The sequence below is a fragment of the Cebus imitator genome, unplaced genomic scaffold, assembly GCF_001604975.1.
Source record: "Cebus imitator isolate Cc_AM_T3 unplaced genomic scaffold, Cebus_imitator-1.0 Scaffold635, whole genome shotgun sequence".
Lineage (NCBI taxonomy): Eukaryota > Metazoa > Chordata > Mammalia > Primates > Cebidae > Cebus > Cebus imitator.
The window spans coordinates 780,295-808,149 of NW_016107950.1; the positions used below are offsets into that span (position 1 = coordinate 780,295).

Below are 27,855 nucleotides of genomic sequence, written 5' to 3' on the forward strand. Positions count from 1 at the left end.
TAACCCATGGACTGTAAGGAAGACGAATTTTACTCTCATGCTTAGGTTACTGAATATGGTACCTTTCGCCTTAGATGGGGAGATGACCTGGGTGGACCTGACCTTGCCACACAAGCTCATTAAAAGCAAAAAAGTTTTCTCTGGCTGGTCACTGAACAGTAGCCGAAGCTCTGTGGCGATATCCCATTTCATTTCTGATATTGGTGATCTTCTCTTTTTATCTTCATCAGTCTTGCTAAAGCTTTGTTGTTTTATTAATGTTTTTCTGTTGGGCGCAGTGGCTCACACCTGTAATCCCAGCATTTTGGGAGGCCAAGGTGGGTGGATCACCTGAGGCCAGGAGTTCAAGACCAGCCTGGCCAAAATGGCAAAAACCTGTATCTACTAAAAATACAAAAAAGCCAGGCATGGTGGCATGCCCCTGTAATCCCAGCTACTCGAGAGGCTGAGGCATGAGAATCACTTGAACCCGGGAGGTGGAGGTTGCAGTGAGCTGAGATCGCACCACTACACTTCAGCCTGGGTGACAGAGCAAGACTCTGTCTAAAAAACATAAATCTTTTTCCCAAAGATCTGGCTTTCTGTTTCATTGATTTTCTCTATTGATTTCCTGGGGGTTTTCCTGCCCTTATCTTTATTATTTCTTCTGCATACTTTACATTTATTTTGCTCTTCTTTTTCTGGTTTCTTGAGGTAGATACTTGGATTATTGATTTGAGACCGTTTCTCTATTCTTATGTAAACATTTAGTGCTATAAATTTTCCTCTCAGCTGTGTTCCGCATATTTTGATATGTTGTATTTTCATTTAAATCTAGTTTTTTGTATTTTTTATTTCTATGAGAATTATTCTTTGACTTATGTATTATTTAGAGGAATGATTTTGATTCCAAGTGTTTAGAGATTTTTCTGTTGTCTTTTTCTATCCATCTGTAGGTTGATTCCATTATGGTCATAAAACATAATCCGCATGATTTCAATTACTTTAAATTGTTGAGGTTTGTTCTATGGCCCAGGATATGGTCTACATTGATGAATCTTCCATGGCTGTGAAAAAAAACATGACCAGGAGCAGTGGTTCACCCCTATAATCCCAACACTTTGAGAGACTGAAGGGGGGCGGGTCACTTGAAGTCAGGAGTTCAAGGGAGACCAGCCTGGTCAACATGGTGAAACCCAGTCTCTACTAGAAATACTAAAGTTAGCCGGGCATGGCAGCAAGGGCCTGCAGACCCAGCTACTTGGGACACTGAGGCAGGAGAATCACTTGAACTCAGGAGGCAGAGGTTGCAGTGAGCCAAAATCATGATGCCACTGCACTCCAGCCAGGGCAACAGAGCAAGACTCCATCTCAAAAAGAGAAAAAACAGGCCAATTATGGTGGCTCGTGCCTGTAATCCTAGCACTTTTGGAGACTGAGGCGGGCAGATCACCTGAGGTCAGGAGTCAGAGACCAGCCTGGCCAACATAACAAACCCTGTCTCTACCAAAAATACAAAAATCAGTCAGGCGTGGTGGTGCATGCCTGTAGCCCCAGCTACTTGGGAGGCTGAGGCAGGAGAATCATTTGAACCCTGCAGGTGGAGGTTGCAGTGAGCTGAGATCACGCCAGTGCACTCAGGCTTAGATAGCAGAGCAAGACTCTCTCAAAAAACAAACAAACAAACAGCAATGTGCTGTCTGCTATTGGGTGGACAGTTCTATAGATATCTGTCAGATCTAGTTGGTTTTATAGCATTTATGTTCAAATCCTCTATTTCCTCGTTTTCTGATTCTGTCTTCTGTTTTTTTACTCTACTCTTGAGCCTATCCAGTAAGGTTTTTTATTTCAGTTAGCATATTTTTTAGTTCTATTATTTCCATTTTGCTTCTCTTTATAACTTCTTTTACATTGCTGAGATTTTCTACTTTTTCATTTGTTTCCAGAGAATTCACAGTTGTTTGTTGAAGCCTCTTTATGATGACCACTGTAAAATCCATGCCAGAGGCTCCAACACCTGATCTTCCTCAGTACCGTCATCTGTTGATTGCTTTTTCTCATTCCTGCTGTAGTTTTCTTGGGTCCATTGTAATCTGGACATATGGGACATTATATCGTGAGACTCTGGATCCTGTCTAGCCTTCCCCTTTTTAAGTCCTGCTGTTGACGAACAGTGCAAGGACTGGGGTATGTATCATCAGCTTCACGCCGAACTCACTCACAGCAGCCCCACAGAAGTGGGGCTGTGACTCACGCTGACCCTTGTGGGTGAGTGAGCTGGAAGTTTAGCTCCTCCCTCTATGTCCATGAACACTTTCCTGGGGCACCAACTTGTACATGCTCATCGCTTCTGAGTGCTGATGTGTGATCAGCTAGCTCCCTGTGGGGCCCCACTGCCACCAGGGGAAAAGAGAGGGGAAGGACTCACACGCTTTGCCGCTGCAAGGTAGAGTCAGGAGCTGAGGTGAGCCTGCTGAAACCAGGGAAGAAACGGTAAAGCCGAGCCCCAGCTAGCCCTGTTCCCCACCCCCTTTTCCACCTCCTTGGTGCCAGGTGAGAGTGGAGACTAATCCCATTCTCACTACCTTGTAAAGTTTTGTAAGGGAGGAAAAACCTTTTTCTCTTCTTTCTTGGATTCAGTGGCTAGGGCTTGCAAATCTAACTGATTTTTTAAAATCAACAGAATAAAAAAAAACCAGTTTATTTATGCTTGCAACACATGCACATCGGGGTGCTAAATTTAAGTAACTCAATGAGATGGTTAGAATTTGGGGCTTAGAAAACCATCTTAACAAAGGGAAATAAATCTTCAGAGAAGTGACAAGAGGAAGAAAAAAGGATTTGGGTTTCTAGGGGCAGAGAAGATAAATACCTGGGGGCAGCCGGGGCAGATAAGGATTATATTAGTGCGGTTTGTATGTGCAGACCCAACCCATGCCCGCTTTCTGCCTCCAGTGATCAAGGTTGCTTTGTCCTCCTGGTATGGGAGCGGGAAGGGAGACACGGGCACAGAGGGAAATTTATGCCCTGCCTTTAGGCAGAAATTGAGGGGGTGAAGGGTAGAGAGCTTTTCCTACCTCTGTGTTTCTCAACTGCCTTCAGCTCAACATAATCTCGCTGCCCAAATGGCATGTTCTCAGGTAGAATATTCTGATGCCCTTCAGCTCCATTGCCACTGGGTGGAGGTGGGGCTCAGCTTGCCCGGGGCCCTTTTCACGCATCCCTGGCAGGGCAGCTGCAGCATCACTGGTTCCACCGATCAGCGCCACTGCAAAGCGGAGGGCTGTTTTCACTGGTGTTTGGCTGGAGTAGGAAAGGTATTGCCAAGAAAGATTCTGTTCTTAGCCCCTCCTTTTCCCAGCCCTTTGGCCAGGAGGCATTTCCTGGAGCAGGTTGGTCTGAGCCTGTTGGCAGCTCTGCAGTGCACTGCAAGCATGTGTGGGAGGCCCGGGAAGAGGGAAGCCCGGGCTCCCCACTGGGTCCATCTCGTGCCCTGAGGTCTCAAGGCCTGCCTTCTTCTTTCCACCTTTCTGAGACCTCTGCAGTCATTTGTTGTTTGATGTCCAGGGATTTTTAGTTATAAGGGAGAGGACAAGGGAGAAACAGGGTTACTCCACCTTCCTGGAACCGGGCGCTCCCTCCCACACCCACGCTTTAGGTGCTTGTTACAGCAGCCCCACTCTCTCAGTACCAAAATGTGTATCAGTTTGTTATCGCTACATGCCAGTTACCACAGCTTGGTGGCTTCAAACAGTAATGTACTGCTCACAGTTTCTGCAGGTGAAGTCCAGGCATGGAATGGCTGGATTCTCTGCTTGGGTCTCACCAGGGCTGTAGTTCTATCTGGAGCTCAGGGTCACCTTCCACACTCACTGGTGTTGGCACAAGTCACCTACTTGCTGCTGTGGGACGAGGTCCCCATGCTCTTGCTAGTTGTGGGCTGGGGACCACTGTCGCTTCCTAGAGAGCACGCCCTGTCCCCGCCATGCAGCCCTGCCATCGCAGCAGCAGAGAACCTCCCCCAAGTGAAATGCTTCTCGTGCTTTGAATCTCTCTTATTTCCCCTTCTGCAACCAGTCAGAGACTTCCTGCTTTTAAGGGGTTCATGTGATTTGGTGAGGCCCACTCAGATAATATCCTTATCTTAAGGTCAGCTATGCCACATGTCAGCCTAATCACAGGAGTAAAATCCATCATCTTCACAGCCCGGGGCGGGTATCGGATGTGTACAGTGTGTGGGGGGGCAGGAAAGCTCGGGGCCATGTTGGGGGTCCTGCGCCTCTCTTCAACTGCGTGTTCATGAAGAGCACATCGTTAGCTTGAAATCAGTCACGTTGGGTCTTTTTCCACCAGAGAGCTCAACAAGTGCTAAATGCTGGGGCTTCTCTCCCCAGGGCAGGTCCACCAGCACACTCACTGAATAAATGCAATGGGAGAGGTCCAGCCTCTAACATGGAACTCGGCAAAGCATTGTTAGGAAAAATAAAGATGACCTTAACAAACAGACCAACTGCACCATGTCCACGGGCGGGGAGGACTCAATGTTGTTAAAAGATCAGTTCTCTGCAAGCAATTGATAAATACAAGCCAATCTCAATCAAAATCCCATCTGTTAGGCGTGTGTGCATGAGTGTAAATTGGTATGTGATTCAAAAATTAATCTGGAAACGCAAAGACCTTTGATAACTCTAACAATTTTGAAGTAGAAGAAAAGGGTGAAAAACATACGCTATAAGATTTCAAGGCTTGCTATCAAATCGCAGTAATAAAACCAGGGTAGTACTCACATAAGGACAGAGATAGAGACCAGTGGAACAGAACGTTTTTTAATCCCAGAAAAAGGCCCACATAAATACAGTCATTTCATTTATGAGAAATATGCTACTACAGTTCCGTGGGGGAAAAGAGTGATCTTTTCAAGAAATTACGCTGGAAAAATTATATACTCACATGGGAAAAAATAAATCTTGACCCCTCTCCTACAAAAATGAATTTGTGATATATCATAAACATGAAAAGTGAAACACTACAGTTTCTAGAGCAAAATTCAGGAGAATATCTTTATAAATTTAGGATAGGCAAAGATTTCTTAAAAGGACACACACAAAAAAATAAAAATAAATTTAGACTTTACTAAAATTGAGAGCTTCTGTTTACCAACGGCTTCACTAAAACAATAAAAAGATGTTAAAAAAAAAAAGGAAAGCTTTTACTTCTACCCTTTTAGGGTTTTTCAGCTGGGTCTGAGAATTAAATTGACACAAGACAGATCAATGGAATAAAGCATACAAAGTCACTTAATACAAATTTTACATGGCACAGGAGCCTTCAGCAGAAAGTAAAGACCCAAAATGCAGTTAGAGGTGAGTGCTTATGTATTGAATTAGACCAAGAGTGGTAAGTTATGAAAATGTGAGCAGGCAAAGGTTTGAGCAAAGGGAGTTAATTGGTGGAGAACTGCCTGGGAAGCTGAGGGTGGGTCTAGCAAGGTTTATTTCTGCAGCTTTCCCTCAGTCTCAACTTCCTGTCCCCAAATATAAGACTGGTGCTGTCCTTCTGGTATAGGCAGAAGGCCTTTCACATGAGAATTTTATCTCCTGCTCTTCAGAGACAGAAGGAAGGGCAGAGTGATCTTGCACCTCTGGCTTTCAAGTGCCTTTAACTCAAAATAGTCATTATTCCAGAGTGTCATATTTTTATCTCCTTCAGAGATAAGCCACAGACTAGAAGACATTTGCATTACATAAATCTAGCATGAAACTTGTACCCAGAATATATAAAGAACTCCTACACCTGATTAATTTTAAAAACAGTCAATCCATGGGAAAAAAAATAGCAAAAGATGTATGTGTTATAAAAAAGGATATCTAGATGGCCAATGAGCACATGAAAATGTGGCCAACATCATTCTTCCTAAGAAAAATGTAAATCACAACATACCACCATACCCCCAGTCAAGGTGAAATTAAAGGAACTGACAATATCAAATTTTAGCAAAAACATGGCATCACTGAAACTGTTATACACTGCTGGCAGGAATATAAATTAAGATAATCCCTCATACCTTATGAGCCAGCAATTCTGCTTCAGAGTTGGTTCATCAATGGTCATGTAAAAGACCCTTCAGACCAGGCGCGGTGATAATCCCAGCACTTTGGGAGGCCAAGGTAGGCGGATCACCTGAGGTCAGGAGCTCGAGACCAGCCTGGCCCACACAGTGAAACCTGTCTCTAGTAAAAGTACAAAAATTAGCCGAGCATGGTGGTGTGTGAGTGTGGTGGTAGGCGCCTATAGTCCCAACAGTAATCCCAGCTGAGGCAAAAGAATTGCTTGAACTCAGGAGGCAGAGTCTGCAGTGAGCCAAGATCAGGCCACTGCACTCCAGCCTCGGTGACAATTGCAAGACTCCGTCTCAAAAAAAAAAAAAAAAAAAGACCCTTCAAAGAAATTTTATTCATAAATAGGAGACAAGCCAATTTTCCACTGGGACAGAGAAGGAACCCCCCTTAGAGGCCTTCCAGGCCCCCAAAGCATGGGAATAAAAGAAAATTCTTGAGTCCCTTCCAGGGAAATTCCAGGTACCTATCTAGGCTTGAGAAGTGAATGAACAACCTGAGAAGCAAGCAGGTAATCACAGCTTAAACAGTATCTACTCCAGTGAGCTAGAGTTACAGGTGTGTGGTTCCCTGTAGAAACCAAAGACAACACCTTGACATATGTCTTTGAGTTGTTTTTTCAGAAACCCAGACCCCCACCAGACGGAAAATGCCAACCACTGTCAGATAAGGGGAAAGGAAGGACTGAACTCCAACTGTTACCAGGAAGTGCAGGAATCCTCGATTTTTTGTCTTACTTGGAGAAAGCGCTCTGCCAAGTGACTGATTTACTGAAGGAGACTAGAAAGCAGACAGTTAGTATTTAAGGGGAGGTGCACTCTGCAAAGATGAGGCCGAGTTGGCTGCTGAGGGGAGTGAGCCAGCAGCAGCTTGAGAGTCCCGCACTGGGTTTTTATGCTGTTAGACTCTTTTCTGAAGTTCCTGCCTCTGCCTTAAGCCTCTGCTGTTTTCCTTGTCTAGTTTTCCTACTTCTGCCTTAAGTCTCCATCCTTTCCCTGACCAAGTTCCCACCCGAGGCTTGCGGGACCCTCTCTTACCATTAGTTGGTGCACATGTGTGGGTCTGGTGTTGGATACAAATCCTATTTGATGGCTGCATTGCTCATTACCACCACCCCAGGAAGGCTGGAGAGTGGTCAGATCTACACTTACAGCACCTGTGTCATCACTTAAGAATTGGCTTCTCTGCTTCTTCCCCTTAGCATGCATCTACCTACATTCTGACACATTAACTGCAGAGTGAATGATTAGATTTCTGGGCATCTTAATGGACGTGCCTTCCTGTATAGGTATTTCCCCTCCTCTCTGCTTGTAACTATCATTCCTGTCTCAGGTGGTCCCTGGGGCATGAGATTTTCCAGGCTTCCCTTTTCTCAGGGGCTCTGCTCTCCTGCTCATGTCTGGCTATCTGCCTGCTCTAACATGACCACAAGTCTTTGTTCTAAATTTCCTCCAAGAAGTCTGGGGAGAATCATTCTCACAGACCAAACTTTACCATGCCTTTCTGCTGACCTCAGATTTCAGCCAAAGCTTCACTTCCTTAACCAGCTGCATAAAGAATCTCTGAATCCACCTATGACCCTAAGCCCTCGCTTCAAGACAGCTTGCCTTTTGGGGCCAAACCCATGTATGGCCTCCACGTGTTGACTTATGACTTTGCCTGTAACCTCCGTCTCCCTGCCTTTAAAAACCCTTACATGTAAGCCTTCTGCAAGCCCAGGTCTCAAGCTTTAGCTCCCCAACTCTCTTTGCTTGGCACCCTACAATAAATAATCTTTCTTTCTCTCTCTGCAAATCTCAGCGTCAATGTTTAGCTTTCTGTACCAGGCAAGTGGACCCAAGTTCAGTGTAGTAACACCATCAACAGCAGATGGGGCCAGGTCCGGTGGCCCATGCCTGTAATCCAGCATTTTGGGAGGCTGAGGACCTCAAGTAGGCAGACCACTTGCAGCCAGGAGTTTGAGACCAGCCTGGCCAACATGGCTAAACCCCATCTCTACGAAAAATGAAAAAAAAAAAAAAAATTAGCCAGATGTGGTGGTGCATGCCAGTAATCTCAGCTACTCAGGAGGCTGAGGCATGAGGATTGCTTGAACTCGGGAGGCAGAGGTTGCAGTGAGCCAAGATCACGCCACTGTGTGGCAGGCCAGGTCTCACTAACGCAAGCCGCCATAAGAACTGTTTCAGTACCGACTGAGTGGGTAAGTATTAAAAGCCAGTGCTCCAGAAACAGATAAACACCACATGTTCTCGCTCATAAGCGGGAGTTTAACAATCAGAACGCATGGACACAGGGAGGGGAACATGACACACCAGGGCCTGTCGGGCAGTGGGGGACAAAGGGAGGGAGAGCATCAGGACAAATACCTAATGCATGCGGGGCTGAAAACCTAGATGACAGGCTGATGGGTGCAGCAAACCACTATGGCACATGTATACCTACGTAACAAACGTGCGCATTCTGCACATGTATCCCAGAACTTAAAGCATAGTAAATTAAGACAGTGTTCTTATACAAAGGCTGGGATATAACAAAAGCCCATCACCAGTTTTGTCTAGGCCTTAAAGTATAACAAAATAATAAAGGAATTCTTAACAGAATCCAGGTAGGATTAAACAACTTTTACTGTGGGTTTGAAGAAGCTCCCCAGGCCTCCACAAACAAGTTTATGGAGTGTCTGAAGGAACTCCCCACACCTCTGTGATTTAGCAGGAGACAGGATAAGGGTAATCACCCCAGCACCTGGGCCCATTTAGATGAAGTAAACTTACTCAGGCTCCAGAGGAAGGACTCAGACCTTAGTTGTAGATTCAAAGACGTTAATCACTGAGATCTTTAGACGAATGCACTCTTAACACATAGACATATAGCTTACAAGGTATATAAGCTCTGGAAAACTGTAATTTTGAGTTGGTCTGGCAATAATTTTCAAGCCTTTTCCCTGTAACCAGCTGTGGAAATAAAAAGTCTCTTCCTCCCCAGTTCATCTGCATGTCGCTGTTGGGTCATGAGAAATAGCAGCCCGTCCTTCAGTTTGGTGCAGGAACAAAATCTGGCGCACCAGCAAGGAGAGATGGGGACAGTGCTGCATTCAGGGGCCAGCGGCTTGCCACAAGACAGTCTTCAGGGAGATCTCAGCATCTGCACAAAACTGCACATCCCTTTCACTATTGGAGAAGAACTGAGACCGGGAGCGGACACGCTCAAAGGATGACGTCACTGGATCTTACTCCTGTCTGGGCTTGTTAGGCCATTTGTCTGGTACCGCCAAGGGAAGCGGTAAGGCTTGCTCATACACTTGCTTTGCATTTTGGTTGAGATCAGGTTTGGGGCTGGTTTTGAGTCTGTTTTGACCGACTGCACTTCCCCTTGTGTTGTCCAAAATTTGTCTTCACTTGTGTATCTGTCTTACTCCTTTGATACCATGTAAACTTGAAAATGGGAGGAGCTGGGTTCATTCCTGCTGACAGATCTCTGGGAAGGAAAAATATTTATTTTAGGAGTTCAATGGTTAAAAGTCAGCTTAATTAAAAGCTAAGATCTAAGATGTGTATATGAAGGCCTTCATGTTTCATGTTTTGTTTTTGTTTTTGTTTATTTCTCTTCTAGGACCTTGCCTTTTTTCAACTCTGCCTCCTGGGTTCAAGCGATTCTCCTGCCTTATCCTCCCAAGTAGCCGGGATTACAGGCACCTGCCACCACGCTCAGCTAATTTTTGTATTTTTAGTAGAGACCAGGTTTCACCATGTTGGCCAGGCTGATCCGGAACGCCTGACCTCAGGTGATCCGCTCACCTCAGCCTCCCAAAGTGAATGAATGAATAATGTCTCTCACATCTGGGATTACAGATGTGAGACTCCAAGCCTGGCCTAGGACCTTGTCTTTTTAAGCAAAAATTTTTTTTTTTTCTCAGTTGGCTGAACTCCGTTTTCTTCATTAATAGCTATTACAACAGAAGCTACTCTGGGAGTTTTAAGAAAAGATGTAATTTAGATACTTAGAAATGTCTTTGTTTGGAAAAAAAAAATTAAGTGCTTTGTAAATGCATCACATGGTCTAGCCTCATAATAATTTTCCCTTTTTGAAAACCCAGGATTCAGTGTGGGCTTTGCTCAGAGCTCAAAGATCCAGTTAAAATATAGGTAGTCAATATCTAAATAAAGTTAATTTTTGGGGGGCCAAGATAGGTGGATCATGAGGTCAAGAGATCGAGACCATCCTGGCCAACATGGTGAAACCCTGTCTCTACTAAAAATACAAAAATTATCTGGGCATGATGGCCCACGCCTGTAGTCCCAACTACTTGGGGGGCTGAGGCAGGAGAATTGCTTGAACCCAGGAGGTGGAGGTTGTGGTGAGCTGAGGTCGAGCCTCTGCACTCCAGCCTGGGTAACAAAAGCAAAAATCCTTCTCAAAAAAATAAATAAATAAATAAAAATAAAGTTAATCTCCTCATACAATCCTATGATAAATTTCTATAATTTTATGTTTGATCTGGTGTTTATCTTGACTCTTCCTCTAGCACCACCCGGCTTTTTCGCTGTGTCACCTAAGAGTTGTTTCCCTCATAAGCAGATTTAGGGATATTTGGCTGACAACTTCCAGAGTAATAAACCAGGTTGTTAAGAGTTTACAAGCCTAAGATAGGAAAAAGGAGGTCTTATGAGTCTATAAAAGGTACTTCTGTTGGTATACCTGATGTGTCTACATATTTATGTCTTGTGTACACCATGTTTTACTGCTGAAAATATGTAAAAGGGTTCTAATTAATTAGCTCAAAGAAAAATAAAAGCACTTAAATAACAGAAAAAAGGAAAAACTGGTCAAAAGCTTTTTCAAGTTTATGTAACAAGTAAAATCTTTAATAAATAAGCTAGCTTTAAAAATTATTGGTAAAGTCATATTAGAACTGCCTTAAGAGTGCCAACATACATTTTTGTTTGTATTTATTGATCGGGTAATTTCATACTTCCCTCTGCCAAGTACTTAAGGTGTCAGAATTTGGCATAGAGGCTACACAACTATAACTCAGCTCAAAACAAAATGATCTTTGCTTGTGTAATTTTTCATAAACAAAACATTAATATTGGCTTAATGAAGGTAGCTACATCTTGAATTATTTAGTAAAATACCCAAACTTCTAACCTTGTGGCCTTAAGCAGACTAGTCCACAGACATGAAGGAAGTTTGTTCTGGGAAAGGACTGTTATCAACTTTGTTTCAAAGCTAAACTATAAACTAAGTTAATGAACAAGAACAGATTGGATGTTAGAAGCAAGATGGAATCAGTTAGGTCAGATCATTTTCACTGTCTCAGCTATAATTTTGCAATGGTGGTTTTGTAACTTTAAATGATGACTATCACAGTTTTCATAAATTAGTAGATAAATGTAATGGAATAAATACTCATAAACAACCATCATAATTTAGAATCTAAAGTTAAATTAAGCAACAAATATTTCATTATTTGGGTAATTTCCAATAAAAATATATTGTAGGAAAATATTCTTTCTAAAAAATATGTCTTTTTTCAAGGGTAAATAATTTTTGTCTAACTCAAAGATTATTTGAAGGTTATATATAAAACAAGCTAAAATAAACCAGGAAATAAGAGAGATCTAAAGAAAGTTACAAAAATAAAGAGAGCATAAAGCTTATTGGTAAAATAAAAATATCTTCAAAAATGTAAACATTTGGTCGAAATTATGCAGGTTAAATAATAGGTTTACTAAATACTGTAGGTCATAAACTGCTTCTTTGACTTAAAAATTGTTTGATTTATTTTGGAGTGTTAAATTCTAGATAAGGCCTGGGGACGTGTCATATGCCTGGGGACATATGAAATTAGCCATGCCCCTAGCTATGCAAAAGGCATTAAAGAAAAAAAGATTTTATATAAAAAAGGATCTTGTATGGTAAATCCTATTCCTAAAGTAAAATAACTGGTTGTTGAAAAAGAGAATGTTTAGGACAAGTCAGAAAGTTGAGGCATGTTATAGCTTGCCTGTGTAAGTTATGAAAGAATTTATAAAAAGGAATTTATGCAAGAAATATTTCACAATGTAAAGGTAATTAGGTTCCCTAGATGCTTTATGACTCTAGCTGTACAACTTGCCTGCTTTACAGCTAGGTGAGGCCTGGGACACGTGGAGTTAAATGCTGGAATATGTCAGACCTTATCTGCATTCCTGTCTAAGTCCTAGGCTCCACACCTAGTACATAATTAAAATCCCAAATTTAAGAAGGTTTTCGCCAAAAGTAAAGATTGCTAATAGTTAATGCTGTAACATGTATTTGAGACTATTGAAGAAACAGTTTTATATGCAAGGTGTGTAAGGAAAGTTAAATATACTTTCTGTAAAAAGATTATAAGAAGGCATGAGAATGTGGATTTTTGCCTAGATTAAAAGGTTAAAGGATTGTTTTAAGTTGCATAAAATAAAGATGAAAGTTTAAGAAAGTTGTGGAAGGTTGATTGTAAGGGAAATTCTGTGTTTAAACATTTTGGCTAAAATTAAAGGGGTGTCATCCAGTTTTCCTATAAATTATTAAAATAAAAGCTCAATGGATTTCTCTTAGAGCACTAACCTGCTCTTTAACAAAACTAGTTTAGGGTCATAAAAAGATCTATACAAATCTTACCTTATGATCAAACATTAAAATTGGGTAAATATGTCTCTACTAATGTAAAGGTGAAATTTGGCTTATTTGGTATAAAAATTATACAGGAAGCATTATCAAATATGAAATGGTGTTTGGCCTTCTTTGGGTTATATTTGTATAAATAGGTTATTGGTATGTATTCCAAAATCATGGGAGACTCCTATAATTCTGATATATCTTAGTGTATGTTATCAGTAATAATTATAATTATTACGTTAAATTATCGCATACCACAGAGGTAACACATATCCTTGTCAATTGTATCTTTAACTATGGCTACCCTAAAACTTTTCATCATCTATAAGTAATTGTTTGTCTTGTTTTAGTCCTCTTCAGAAGGTGGTTTTATAATCAGCTATAAAGCTCTAACAGGTGCCCTTGAATGTAGCCTTCTGATAACTTTGGGGACTGTAGCATCAGAATAGAGGGAAAACATTCAGAATAGAAGAGAAACATTCAGTGTGTTTGTTGATGCACATTGAACATCTTTACAGTTGCTTGTTTGCCATGTGTGTATCTGCTTGGTGAAAAATCTGTTTATGACTTTTGTCCATGTTCATTAATATCAAGCAGGACAGAAATTAACTGCATGAATTGAACTCCCTAATAGGTAAATGGAGTGATCTTTTCAATATTTTGCTTAAAACATTGCTAATCCTTTGTTTTGCTTTTCAGAGTCGAGGAAACTTTCCTTTGAGCTATTGACAGCTTTTAACAATTTAGTATAGCCCCATGAAAAAAATTTGTAGCATATTTGTTTCTCTCTACCTGATTTGTCTGGAATTTGAAAACTATTTGTGAGTGTTCTCATTTTATGGCAATATAGTTATTTGCATTAGTGCAATAAGAATCTGTCTTCTTTTGTAACAGGACACAAAAACTGGTTATTTCACCAAGGCTTTGACTGCAATGGTATACTTTCCTTTAAGGAATCAAACTTGACTTGTAAAGCCCTTGGGAAATTGCCCCCCTATTCTGTGTACACAGTTCTCATACAGCATTTCTGATCTGTGATAAGTAAAGAATACCAATTTCTGATAACCCAAGGAACCCCAACTTATCTTGAAACCTCAAGAGGAGAGGAATTCACCCAACTCATAGATATTTGATGGTATAAATCCATGGCTGAGCTCAGCTGTAAAAAGGTCTTATCTCAGATTCCTGCTATGGAACAAAGTTGCAACAAAGCCAATTTAAAAAGCCTATGTAACAAATAATTATTCTTGCTGCTCTTTCTAATCTGGCCAAGCATAATAAAGCAAATTGGTCCTACCATAATTTGTCTTTTAATAAAAATGAGAAACTGGAGAGAGAACAGTTATGTTTCAAAAGCCACAGTACACCTGTTGTTAAATTCTAGTCTTGATGTTTTTCAGTTTTTATTATTTTCTACAGTTTGGATTAAATTCTGATCTTTCTGCCTACAGGCCTCCAAAACAATGTTTTCCGTTTTTTTCTTTTTCTTCTTCTTTTCCCCATTTTTCCTAAAGCCGTGTGAACTGAAGACTAGAAACTGAAACCTGAGGAAAACCAGCAGCAGCCTATTACTATGTGTTGCTGTGGCATGCTATTGTGTTTCAGCAGGCGCCTCCTCTAAGCCCCCAAAACAGAGTGTTACTAGGAACAAACAGACCTCTCCCACTCCAGTGCTGCATTTCCGTGCCCCATAACGATGACCCCCATCTCGGCAGGAAGTAGCCAGAAAGATTACGATGGCCCATCTCCCTACGGTTCTCATGCTAAATAAATATATAAGCATGATAGAAATCTTGCACAAATTGACAGTTGGGATTGTGGCAGGCCAGGTCTCACTAAAGCAGGCCTCCATCACAGCTGTTTCCGTACTGACTGAGTGGTTAAGTTAAACATTAAATGCCAGTGTCTTTATAAAAGGCTGGGATGTGACAAAAGCCCATCAAGAGTTTTGCCTCGGCCTTTCCTGGGCCTTAAAGCATAACAAAATAATAAAGGAATTGTTAACAGAACCCATGTAGGATTAAACAAGTTTTATTGTGGGTCTGAAGAAACTCCCCAGACCTCCACAAACAAGTTTATTGAGGGTTTGAAGGAACTCCCCACTCCTCTGTGATTTAGCAGGAGACAAGGTAAGGGTAATCACCCCAGCACCTGGGCCCATTTAGATTAAGTGAACTTACTGAGGCTCCAGAGGAAGGTCTTCAGGAATCAGACCTTAGTTATAGATTAAAAGAGGTTAATTACTTACATCTTTACATGAATACACACTTAACATGTAGATATATAGCTTAAAAGGTATGTAAGCTCTGGAAAGCTGTAATTTTGAGTTGGTCTGGCAGTAATTTCCAGGCCTTCTCCCTGTAACTGATTGCAGAAATAAAAACTCTCTTCCTCCCCATTCATCTGCACCTTATTATTGGGCCACAAGAAATAGCAGCCCGACCCTCAGTTTGATCCAGAAACAACTGCACTCCAGCCTGGGCAACAGAACTCTATCTCAAAAAAAAAAAAGAAAGAAAGAAAGAAAGAAACAGTAGATGGGATATATAATTTATGGTATATTCATACAATGGAATAACATAGCAATGAACAAAAATGAACTACACACATAATAATGTGGGTAAATTGCTCAGTTATAATGATGAGTGAAAGCAAACACAAAATAATATATACAGTAAATTCCATTCATATGAAATTTCAGAAGAGGCAAACTGATGTTCCTACATTTATCAAATACAAGTTGGGGATAATTAGGGAAATGTGAGTAAGTGCCGGTTATTTGACAATATTAGACATTTGTCCATTTTCTTAGGTGTGACAATGGTATTGTTATCGCTCATGAAATGATTAAGAGCAACATGTCATGATAGATACAACCACTTTTAAACTCTTGTATGTATGTGTGTGAGTGTGTACTTTCCCATTTTGAAAAAAAATGAGAGTGAACTATAGTTTTATCATAAAGTACAAGATAAACACTTTATTTTCAAATATTTTTTAATCACAGCATAAAGGAAAAGATTGATATATTGTCCTATATTAAAATTCAGAATCTGCTACATCAGAAAAGATCACTAAGAGTGAGAAAGAATAAGCCACAGAACAGGAGAAGACATTTCTGTTTCATTAGGTTGTGTATTTAGATCTTTCATACACTGCTCTGTATGTGTTTATATTCCACAATACCAAATAAAAAAGTTAAAAAAGAAATTGAGCTATAAAGGACCAGGTGGATCTTGCTTAGCCAGAAATGGCTCTAACGGATGTTTTTATCATGCTTGTTAAACAGGTCATTTAGCTGCAAGGAATTTAGCATTGTTGCCTGCAGAAGCCATTGAAAAACAAACAAACAAACAAACAATAAAATGAACAAGCAATCTTCTCCAAAGTGCTGGCAAAGAAGAGCCCAAGGCTGAGAAGAGGTGGGGGCAGCAGCTGGGGAGCCCCTCCTGGAAAATATGAAACATCACGAAGCCAATTAATTTTCCCTGATTGACATGAAAATTAATTTGCCTAGAATTACTCACGCTGGAGGTTCTAATTATTCATTTCCATCAAGATGCAAATTGAGTTTTACGCAGAGAGAAGAAGAGGGAGGCCAGAGGAAAGTGATGGGGTGTGGTGGGCAGGCCTGGGTTGGCGGGGACCCTGGGATCCATGTGGTCCTAAGACACAGGAATTCTGGGATACAGCTTGGGCAAGGGGCCTGCTTGCCTCCTACCTGAAGCGGTTCTCCTCTGGGGAGAGTCACTGAGCCACAGGAGACGCAGCAGAGACATGGAGCTACTGTGTGCAAACTGCATCACAGGATGCACCTGATGCCAGGAACAAGCAATGCCCAATTCTGGGAACCCAGAGACGCTCTCAGCTGGGGCCAGTGCCCATGCTGGGAAGAGTTACATAACAAAATAAGACGATGTGCTCAGTGTGCATCCTTTCCTGCGGTGAGTGTTCAGGACATGTTTGATGATTCACTGCTGCATTATTAATCTTTTGGCAGACCACCGAAAAAAGTCACCCTCTGTATGAATAATAAAATTTATTAAATTATGCAAGAAATATTTGTTACCCAAATATTAGCTGGGTCAACCATGTGTTGGGTACTAGGAATGCAGAGGGAAAAATTTAGTCTTTATATTCTCAGGGAGCTCACTGTGGAGTCCTAAGACCACAACAGACCTTGAGAATGGCTGTTTTTAAGGAGGGACGGAAGATGTGCAAGGCCTCTACCATTGAAAACCACAAAGCATTGTTGAGGAAAAATGAAGATCTAAATAAAAAATGTGAAGAACTCAGATAAAACATGCACTTTTTTCAAATAAAAAGGTGAACTGGCTTGCTCTATGGCTGTTGAAACATTATAAAATGATATTGTATTACTCACGGTTCTCCAGCAGACTCAACAGAATGTGTCCATGCAGAGAGAGGTTTATTGTGGAAGCTTGGTAACTTGCTCAACAAAATCTAGAGCTGGCAGGCTGGATACTCAAGGAAGAGTTGCAGTGGAGTCCAAAGGCAATCTGCTGACAGAATTTCTTCTTTCCTGGAAGTCAGTCTTTGTTCTAGTAAGTCATTTAACTGATTGGATAAGGCCCACCCACATTAGGAAAGGTAATTTGCATTACTCAAAGACCACCCATTTACATGTTCATCGCATCTTTAAAAATGCTTTCACAGAAGTGTCTAGAAAAATAACCAAATATTTGAGTACCATGGCCCAGCCAAGTTGACATAAAATTAATCATAGCAAATGACAATTAAGAAAGCACAGCATTGGCCAGGCACAGTGGTTCATGCCTGTAATCCCAGCGCTTTGGGAGGCCAAGGCAGGAGGATCACTTGATGCCAGGAGTTCAAGGCCAACCTAGGCAATAGAGCAAGACACTGCCTTTTATGTGTGTGTGTGTGTGTGTGTGCGTGCGTGTGTGTGTGTGTGTGTGTGTGTGTATTTTTCCACAGTTCGGTTTTGGAAGCCAAAAATCTGAAATCAAGGTGACACCAGGGCCATACTCCCTCCAAAGGCCCAAGAAAAGGATCTTTCTTTTGCCTCTTCCAGCTGCTGATGGTTGCCAGCAACCCTTGGCATTCCTTAGAAGGCAGCTGCGTCACTCCAGTTCTGCCTCCGACATGATATGACCTTCTTTCCTGAGTCTCTATATCCAAATTTCAGGTTTTTTTAAGGACATCAGTCATTGGGTTAGGGCCTGTGCTAATCCAGTATGACCTCATCTCAACATGATTCCATTTGCAAGGCTCCACAGTCGTGCACGCTGTGTGTTTCAGTCAACAACAGACTGCCCATACAACAGTGGCCCCGTAAGATTATAATGGAGCTGAAAAACTCCTGTCACATAGTGGAGAGCGTACCCATTGTAAAGTCACAGCAAAATGTGTTACTCACGTGTTTGGGGTGACAATGGTGGAAATAAACCTGCTGCGCTGCCGGTCACAGAAAGAGCAGCACACACAGTTATGTACTATACCTAATAATTGATCGTGATAATAAACAACTACGTTCCTGGCTTGTAATCCCCTGCACTTTGGGAAGCAGAGGCGAGAGGATCACCTGAAGTCAGCAGTTTGAGACCAGCCTGGCCAACACAGTGAAACTGTGTCTCTGCTAAAAGTACAAAATTAGCCAGGCATGATGGCACACGCCTGTAATCCCAGCTACTTGGGAGGCTGAAGCAGGAGAATTGCTTGAGCCCAGGAGGCTGTGGTTGCAGTGAGCCGAGATCGTGCCATTGCACTGCAGCCTGGGCAACAAGAGTGAAACTGCACTCCAGCCTGGTGCCTGGCGAAGGAGCAAGACTCTGTCTCAAAAACAAACAAACAAACAAACAAAACCACTACTTAAGGTGATTTTTGCAGATATCTCAGATCTACAGAAATAATAGAGGCACTAATGAGTGAGGTCAGCAGGTTGCTACTCACGCCCATCCAACAGCAACAGCCAACCAGAAGATTAAATTCTATAACAGACAGACTTTACAATGACAACAAAACAAACAGGTACTGGGAGGAAAGGTAACAACATATGTACAAGGCCTTTACAGGTTAAAAAATTAACTTTATAAAAAGAGAAAGAAAACTTAAATAAATGGAAAACTAAAACACATTCACGTATGAGATGACTCGGTATCATAAAGATAGCAATTCTCCTCCAAATCAGTCTATCAATTCTGGATGGCAGTTCCAACCCAATTCCCAAATGATTATAGATGCAAAATATTATGTCATTTACTTACTTATCACACTGTCCCCTACTTCTTTTTCATTGTGCAAGTTGTAAGCTTCTGGCCTTTTTTCCTTTCCTTTCTCTGGTGCTAAAGGAGTTCTAGCACTCAGTCTTAGAATGGTCGGCCCTTATAAAATGCTGGTGAAATCTCAACAAAATCAGAAGGAAGTTTTGCCCCTTTTTCTCCAGGTGCAGGAAACTATCATTAAATATCCTTACTTCTTATTTGTTACAAAGGAATATTGAAAGATTCCTAAACTTCAGAAATTATCACTACGGCCTATGAAAATAACTTTTAACTCCTAAAATGTATGTAATTCTGATCACTTTTTTCCCTTAATAGTTTTCTTGCCCTGTTAATAATATTTAAATGGATGGCCTTGTTTTCTAAAAGATATAAATATGTATAATTTTTTATTAGGGCGGATGACTATTTCTATTTTCCTCTTGTCTGCACGGAGTTTTTAAAAAATAAAATCTATGTTCAATGTCTACAAAAAAAATGAAAGTTTTTTCCTCAGTTAATGAGTTAATCATGGAATTTGACAAACTAAACCTAACATTCATATGGAAAAGCAAGGCAACACCATAGCCAAGCCCAGGTTAAATGAGAAAGCTAAGGGATGGCCTCTGTCTAGCATACATGGGATGGCCTCTGTCTAGCATACATGAGGATGCCATAAACCACACAAATTAAGACAATGGGACCTTTGCACAGCCTGACAGGCTAGAAGCAGACCTAGCGGGGCTGTGTCTGCTCAGGAGCTCCCTTCCCTGACTTCCCCTTTAAACAACATCTTCCTGCCTGGATTTTGCATCTCTTCACTTGGCTTTAATTTTGTCATGGCACATCAGCACTTTACTTATCAAGTACTTACGTGGTCGTGTAGTTTGTTTTACTATCTTTCCCACTGAATAAAGGAGCAGTATCTGAGATTAAAAAGGGATATGGCGTAGTCTGAACTGTGTCCCTGAAAATCCGTATGCTGACGTCCTAATCCCAGTACCTCAGAATGTGCCCGCATTCAGAGACGGGTCTTTACAGAGATAAGTTCAAAAGGGGCCAGGTGGGTGGGCCCTAATGCCTGATGACTGGTGCCCTCATAAGGAGAGGAGATTAGGGCACAGACACACACAGAGGGAGGGCCATTTGAAGACACAGGGAGAAGACAACCATCTGCAGGCCCAGGAAAGGGACCTCCAGAGAAACCAAACTGCCGACACATTGATCTCGGACTTCCAGCCTCCAGAACTGCAAAAAAATTAATTCCTGTTGTCTAAGCCACCCAGTCTGTAGTACATTGTTACATCTGCCCAGCAGACTAATATAGGGCATCTCTAATAATGAGAGTCAATTCATTAAGTAAACACGACAGTCTTTAAAGTGTCTGTATCTAATAGAGCATCAGATAAATGACACAAAAACTGACAGAATAAGCAGAGAAATAGACAAATCCACAATCATATTTGTAATTTTTTATTTTTTTGAGACAGAGTCTCTCTCTGTTGCCCAGGCTGGAGTGCAGTGGCATGATCTCAGCTCACTGCAACCTCCGCCTCCCGAGTTCAAGCAATTTCCAGCTAATTTTTGTATTTTCAGTAGAGACAGGGTTTCACCATGTTGGCAAGGTTGGTATCAAACTCCTGGCCTCAAGTGATCCACGCACCTCGGCCTCCAAAAATGATGGGATTACAGGCATGAGCCACTACGCCCAGCCCATAGTTATAAATTTTAACATTATTCTCTCCATAATTGATTGAGCTACTCAACAAAATGTCAGTAACCATATAAACTATATAAACAACACTTTAACCAACTTAACCCAGAGTTTCTCAACCTCGTCACCACTGGCACTTGGGGCTGGGAAATTTTTTGTTGTGGGGGCTGTCCCGTGCATAGTAGGATGTGTCACTAGACGTTACCAAATGTTTCCTCGTGGAAGAAAATCACCCCTGGTTGAGAAGCAATGGCTTGTTTGACTTTATAGAACACTACAACCAAACCCCCACATTTTCAAGTGTATATAGAACTTCCACCAAAACAGACAGTATGGCTCAAGAGATTCCAAAAGATTGAAATCACACAAAACATGTTCTCTGACCAAAAAGGAATTTAATTAGAATAGTTTTTGTAATTTTGGAAAATCTCTAAATAAATAGATCAAATGTTAATAAAATACAAAATATCAATATTTATACAATACAGCTAAACCTGTAGTTATCTTAGAAAAAAAAGATTCAAAATTAATCACCTATGATTTTGCCTTAAAAAGCTAAAAAAAGAAGTGCAAATTAAACCTAAAATAAACAGACAAAAGAAAATTGCAAATATAAAAGTGAAATCAATAGAAACAGAAAATAAACAACCAACAGAGAAAATAAATGAAACCAAAAGTGGGTTCTTTGGAAAGGTGAAGAAAATCGATAAATTTCTAGCTGGACTAAGCAAGACAGAGCAGAGAAAACACAAAGTACCAACATCAGGGATGGAAGAGTCGACACCACTACAGATGCTACAGACGTCATGCGGTGGAGCAGGGACCCCTCCTCGCGACCTGCTGGGCCTCCCCTCCCACTCTCCAAGCATGCAAAAAAAGGAAAATCTTGAATCCCTTCAATGGCAATTCCAGACACCTAGCTGACCTGGAGAAGCCAAGGAGCAATCTGGTGAGCAAGAAGGTAAGAGCTTAAAACAACAGCCAAGGAAGTTAGAGTCACCGTTTGGCTCCTATGGAAACTAAAGAGGACATCTTAACATATGTGCCTGGGCTGTTTTTCAAAAACCCAGACCCCCCACCAACTGGAAAATGCCATCTGCTGGAACTTAGACCTAACATAAGGGGGAACCGATCACGATTCTTTGTTTTAAATTTCTTCCTGAGAGGCCTGGAGAGTGTCATGTCCACAGGCCAGAGCTCCATATTCCTTTCTGTGGACTTCAAGTTTTAGACAAAGTTTTGCTTCCTTGACCGATTGAAAATAAAATAATCTCTTAATCTACCTATATCCTGTAGGCCCCCACCCCCGCCTTCCAGATATCCTGCCTTTTTAGGCCAAACCTCCATGTATTGACTTACTATTTTGCCTATAACTTTTGTTTTCCTGAAATGTATCCCTACCTTTAAAAACCCTTGCTTGTAAGCCAACAGGGAGGTCAGACCTTAAGCGTGAGCTGCCCGGTTTTTCTTGCTTGCTACCCTGCAAATAAACATCCTCCTTTCTCTCCCTGCAAAACCCTGATGTGGCTGTCGGCCTTTACTGTGCTGGGCAAGAAGACTGAGGTTTGCTTCAGTAAAAATAGAAAAGATAATAAAGAAATACTACGACAAACTCCATGCCAATAAATTTTACAACTTCGATCAAATGGAAAAGTCCTTGAAAGACAGAAATCACCACATGAAAAAGGAAATCTGAAAAGCCTTTCATCTGTCTATTTTTTAATGACATAATTTCAAACCTTCCCAAAGAGAAAACTCGAGGCCCGGATGGTTTTCCTGATGAATTTTATAAAAGCTTGCACAAACTATTTCGGCAAACAGAGGAGAAAGAAACACTTTCCAACTCATTTCAGAAAGCCCCCATAACCCACTAACATACTTTAAAAACCATGACCAAGTGGAGTTAATCCCAGGAATATAAATTTGTCTTAACATTCAAAAACTTATCACCACATCAATGCAATCAACATCCAAAATTTTATCAACACATTAACACAAAAGATGAGAAAATCAAATGATTGTATCAATTGATCAAGAAAAAAACATTTGACAAAATACAACCATTTGTGATTTTTTTTTTAATTGGAGTAGGAATGAACTTTCTCGATCTTATAAGGGTACCTACAAATATATATGGTTATCATGCCCCTTACTGGTGAAAGACTGAATGCTTTTCCCTAAGATCAAGAGGTGTCCACCTACCATTTCATTTCAGCACAGTAATGGGGATCCTTCCCAGCCCAACGGGCAGGGAAAAATTAGTAAAGGTCATAAAGACTGGAAAGAAAGAAAACTGCCTTTTTCACGGAAGATATAACTGTGCACATGGAAAATCTCAAAAAGCCTATCAAAAAACTTAAGGACTAATAACTAAATTTACCAAAGTTGCAGGATACAAGGTCAACTAAGAAAACTTTTTTTTGTTTCCTTTTTCTGGATGCTTCATTCTTTAACAGCTTTTGGGGGATATAATTGACATATAATAAGCTGCACACATATAAATTATGCAACTTGGTAAGTTTTGACATGTGCGTACGCCTGTAAAACCAAAACTATGGGCCGGGAGTGGTGGCTCATGCCTGTAATCCTAGGTGGCCAAGGTGGATGGATCACGAGGTCAGGAGATCCAGATCAGCCTGGGCAACATGGTAAAACCCCGTCTCTACTAAAAACACAAAAATCAACCAGGTGTGATGGTGTGCACCTGTAATCCCAGCTACTCAGGAGGCTGAGGCAGGAGAATTGCTTGTACCTGGGAGGCAGAGTTTGCAGTGACCTGAGATTGCGCCACAGCACTTTAGCCTGGGCAATAGAGCAAGACTCCATCTCGGAAAAACAAGCAAACAAAAAACCCGAAACTATAGTCAAGATTATGAACATATCCATCACCTCTGGAAGTTTCTTCCTGCCCTCTCTTCCATACTTCCTCTATCCCTGGACTACCACTGTCTACCTGTCACTACAGAGGTATCGTTTTCTAAAGACGTATATAAATGGAATCACAAAGTATGTACTTTTTTTGTCTGACCTTTTTTAGCATATTTTGAGATTCGCCCGTGTTGTAGCCGGTACCAGTAGCTTTTTATTGCTAAGTACCATTTTATTGCAGGAATATTCCCTAGTATCCAGTCACCTATTGATGGACATTTGAGTTGTTTCCAGTTTGAAGTTATTCTGAATAAAGCTACGATTATAAACATTTTGTACAGTTTTTGAATCAACATATGCAATTTTCTTTCTATACAGGAACAAGTAAATTTGAAAATAAAATTAAAAGCACAAGATCATTTACAATAGCATCTGAAAAGCAAAAATTACTTTTATTTCTATTTGAAATACATTTTTACACCTTTTATGTCTCTGTTAATAATGAGAAGAACTAAGCCTTCAACGAACTGGAAAGCTAGGTCACCCCTGGTTCTCTCATCTGGAGCATCCCAGATAACTTTTTATGGCAACTTCGATATGGTAATGGCTGTAAATCAATAGCAATCATTTTCTCTCCATAGACACTGTCTCTTGTTTCCCAAACCAAAGTCATGACACATGGGCTGAAAATAAGTATTCTCTGACTCATGGTTGTATTAAATAAAGTTCTGGGTTAATCATCGTTAGCTTTGCATTTTTAAGAAAAAAGAGATCAGAGAAGGACAAAGAGAAGGAAGGGGAAGAAAGACATGATAAATCACTGAGTATTACCTCATGTGGAAAGCTAAGACTTACAAACCTGTGGTTATAGAACGCCTAAGGCACATCCTCAAACAGTCTGAATAACAAATCTCAGATTATTCTTTGTTTCTAATATTTTTAACTGTGGCAAAATTCACATAATACAAAATTTATCATCTTAGCCACTTTTAAGTATAGAGTTCAGTGGTTGCTTTCACCTTTTGGCTACTGTCAATAACGCTGCTATGAACGTGGGTGTACAATTTCTCTTCAAGACCCTGCTTTCAATTATTTTGGCTATCTACCCAGAAGTAGAATTGCTGGATCATATGGTAACTCTATTTTTAGTTTTTGGGGGATCTGCCATCCTGTTTTCCTTGACAGCTGCCCCATTTTACATTTCCACCAGTAATGCACAATGGTTCCAATTTCTCCACATTTCTCTAACACTTGTTATTGTCTGGTGTGAAATGACAGATAGATAGATAGATAGATGCATACATACATAGATTAGATAGATAGATAGATACATACATACATAGATACATAGATGGATACATAGATGGATAGATAGACAGACAGAGCCATCCTACTGGGTTTGAGGTGGTATCTTCTTGTGGTTTTAACTTGCATTTCTCTAATAATCAGTGATGTTTAGCATCTTTTCATGTGTTTATTGGCCATTTGTATATCTTCTTGGAAAAATATCTGTTCAAATCTGTCTTAGTTGCTGGGCTGCTGTAACAAAAATATCATAGACTGGGTGCCTTCAAAAACAAAAATTTATTTCTCACAATTCTGGGAAGTCCAAGACCATAGTGCCACAAGATTCAATTTTTTGTTTTTTGCGTTTTTTTTTGAGGTGGAGTCTCAATCTTGTTGCCCAGGCTGGAGTGCAATGGCATGACCTCAGCTCACTGCAACCTCTGCCTCCTGGGTTCAAGGATTCTCCTGCCTCAGCTTCCCAAGTAGCTGGGATTACAGGCATGTACCACCATGCCTGGCTAATCTTGTATTTTTAGTAGAGACGGGGTTTCTCCATGTTGGTGAGGCTGGTCTTGAACTCCCGACATCAGGGATCCACCCACCTCAGCCTCCCAAAGTGCTGAGATTACAGGTGTGAGCCACTGTGTCAGCCGAGATTCAGTTCTTTCATAACAAAATCTTTTGCTCATTTTTGAACTGGGTTTTTTTTTTTTTCAGGTTGCTGTGAAGTTTTAGGAGGCTTCTACATATCCAAAATATTAATCCCTTATTAGATACGTGATTTGTAAATATTTTCTATCATTCTATCTATTGACTTTTTAGTCTGTTGATTGTGTCTTTTGATACACAAATTTTCAAAATTTTATGAGATCTAATTTGTCTATTTTTATTGCCTATGTATTTAGTGTTATATCCAAGAAATTACTGCTAAATCCAATTTCATGAAGATTTTGCCCTATGTTTTCTCCTAAGAGTTTCATAGTTATAACTCTCACATTTAGCTCTTTGATCTATTTCGAATTAATTTTTGTATATGGGGTTAGATAAGGGTCCAACTCCATTGTTTTGCATGTGGATATCCAGTTTTCCCAACACCGTTTGTTGAAAAGATTGTCTACTACCTATTCAGTGGTTTTGGCAACCTTGTAGAAACTAATTTGACCATTTACACAGAATTTATTCCTGACCTCTCTATCCTGTTTCATTGATCTAGCCCCATATTTATTCAGTACTACAGTTTTGGTTACTGTAGCTTTTAGTAAGTTGGAAATCAAGAAGTGTGAGTCTTCCTATGTTCTGCTTCTTTTTCAAGATAATTTTGGATATTTAATTTTTCTTGAGATTCATATGAATTTCAGGATATATTTTGCTATTTCTGCAAAAATGTTCGTTTGGATTTTTATGGAGATTGCACTGAATTTGTAGATCACTTTGAGTAGTATTGACATCTTAACAATATTAAGTCTTCCAATCCACAAACATGGGATGCCTTTCCATTTATTTTTGTCTTTTTAATTTCTTCCAGCAATGTTTTATAGTTTTCATTGTACAAGTCTTTCACATCCTTGGATAAGTTAATTCCTAAGTATTTTATGCTTTTGATAATACTGCATATAAGATTTTTTTCTTAATTTCCTTTTCAGATTGTTCACTGTGAGTATACAGAAATGCAGTTGATTTTTGCTTGTTAAAAAGAAGTGGCAAAAGTGGGCATTCTTGTCTTGTTCCTTATCTTAGAAGAAAAGTTTCAATCTGTTACCACTGAGCACGTTGCCTCTTGCTGCAGTTTTCTTACTCAGCTTTTCTTATGTTGAGATGGTTTCCTTCTATTCTTAGAGTGTTGCTTCTTTTTATTGTAAGTGTTTAANCATTTCTGATTTTAGTAATTTAAGTCTCTCCTTTTTTCTTGGTCAGTCTTTTAAGCTTATTTTTAAAGGGTCATTTTCCTTAAAAATAGCTCCATCACGGCAAGTAAAGGAGTGGGTGAATGAGTGAATGTATCACATAACTCCCCTCTTCAAGTCCCAGTGTGCCCTGCCCACCATATATGGAAACAAAACAAAACAAAACAAAACAAAACAAAACAAAACAAAACAAAACAACACCACACCCCAAGGCCAAGAAAAGGAGCAACTCCTGGAAGCCAGTTTTTCTCAGAGATGCATTCAGGAAGTTTCACACCAGTTTCCAGGTCCAGGCCATTCTCAGCCCCAACTCTTTGAAAGTTGTCCAAGTTCTCAACCAGTTTCCCCTGGGTAGAGAAGAAGCAAGCACTTCCAGTTGAACACAGACTGGACAGCTGACTGGGGGAGACAGTACTTGCCTTCTCCCCCTGCCTTCTCTGCACTGGGGCTGCCCCACCCACTCCTGCCTTGGCACTGCCAGGGCCCTGCTCTTCTGGCTGGGTCAGCCTCTTGCTGCAGTTTTCTTACTCAGCTTTTCTTATGTTGAGATGGTTTCCTTCTATTCTTAGAGTGTTGCTTCTTTTTATTGTAAGTGTTTAATTCTGTTAAATGCTGCTTCAGCATCAACTGAGATGATCATGTCATTTCTTTTCCTTCACTGCATTAACGTGGTGTTTGACATTGATCAGTCTTCACAGGTTGAACCATCCTTACATTCTGGGTATGAATCACATTTGATCTTAGTGTATAATCTTCTCAATATGCTGCTGAATTCAGTTTTCTCGTATTTTATTAGGGATTTTTACCTCAATGTTCATAGCTTGGCCTGGCTTTGGTACTTAGGCAATGCTGGCCTCACAAAATGAGTTAGAAAGTGTTCCTTCCTCTTCAGTTTGTTGAGAAAGTTTGAGAATAATAGATATTATTAAATTTTGGATAGTGAAGCCATCAGATCCACAACTTTTCTTTATTAGGAGATTTTTGATTAATGATTCAATCTTCTTACTAGTTATAGGTCTTTTCAGATTTTTTATTCCTTTGTAATTCAGTCTTGGTAGGTTTTATGTTTCTAGAAATTTGTTCATTTCATCTAGATTATCCAATTT

At 40.5% G+C, this 27,855-nt stretch overlaps 1 long non-coding RNA gene across 1 annotated transcript; it reads right to left on the minus strand.

Moving 5' to 3' along the window:
* Positions 1-6,362: 6,362 nt before the first annotated feature.
* Positions 6,363-25,279, minus strand: LOC108295386. The gene is made up of 3 exons (XR_001821383.2): positions 25,268-25,279; positions 8,893-9,567; positions 6,363-6,865 (listed from the first exon to the last, which is right to left on the minus strand). It is a non-coding gene; the product is annotated as an uncharacterized LOC108295386 (long non-coding RNA).
* Between the last annotated feature and the right edge of the window lie 2,576 nt (positions 25,280-27,855).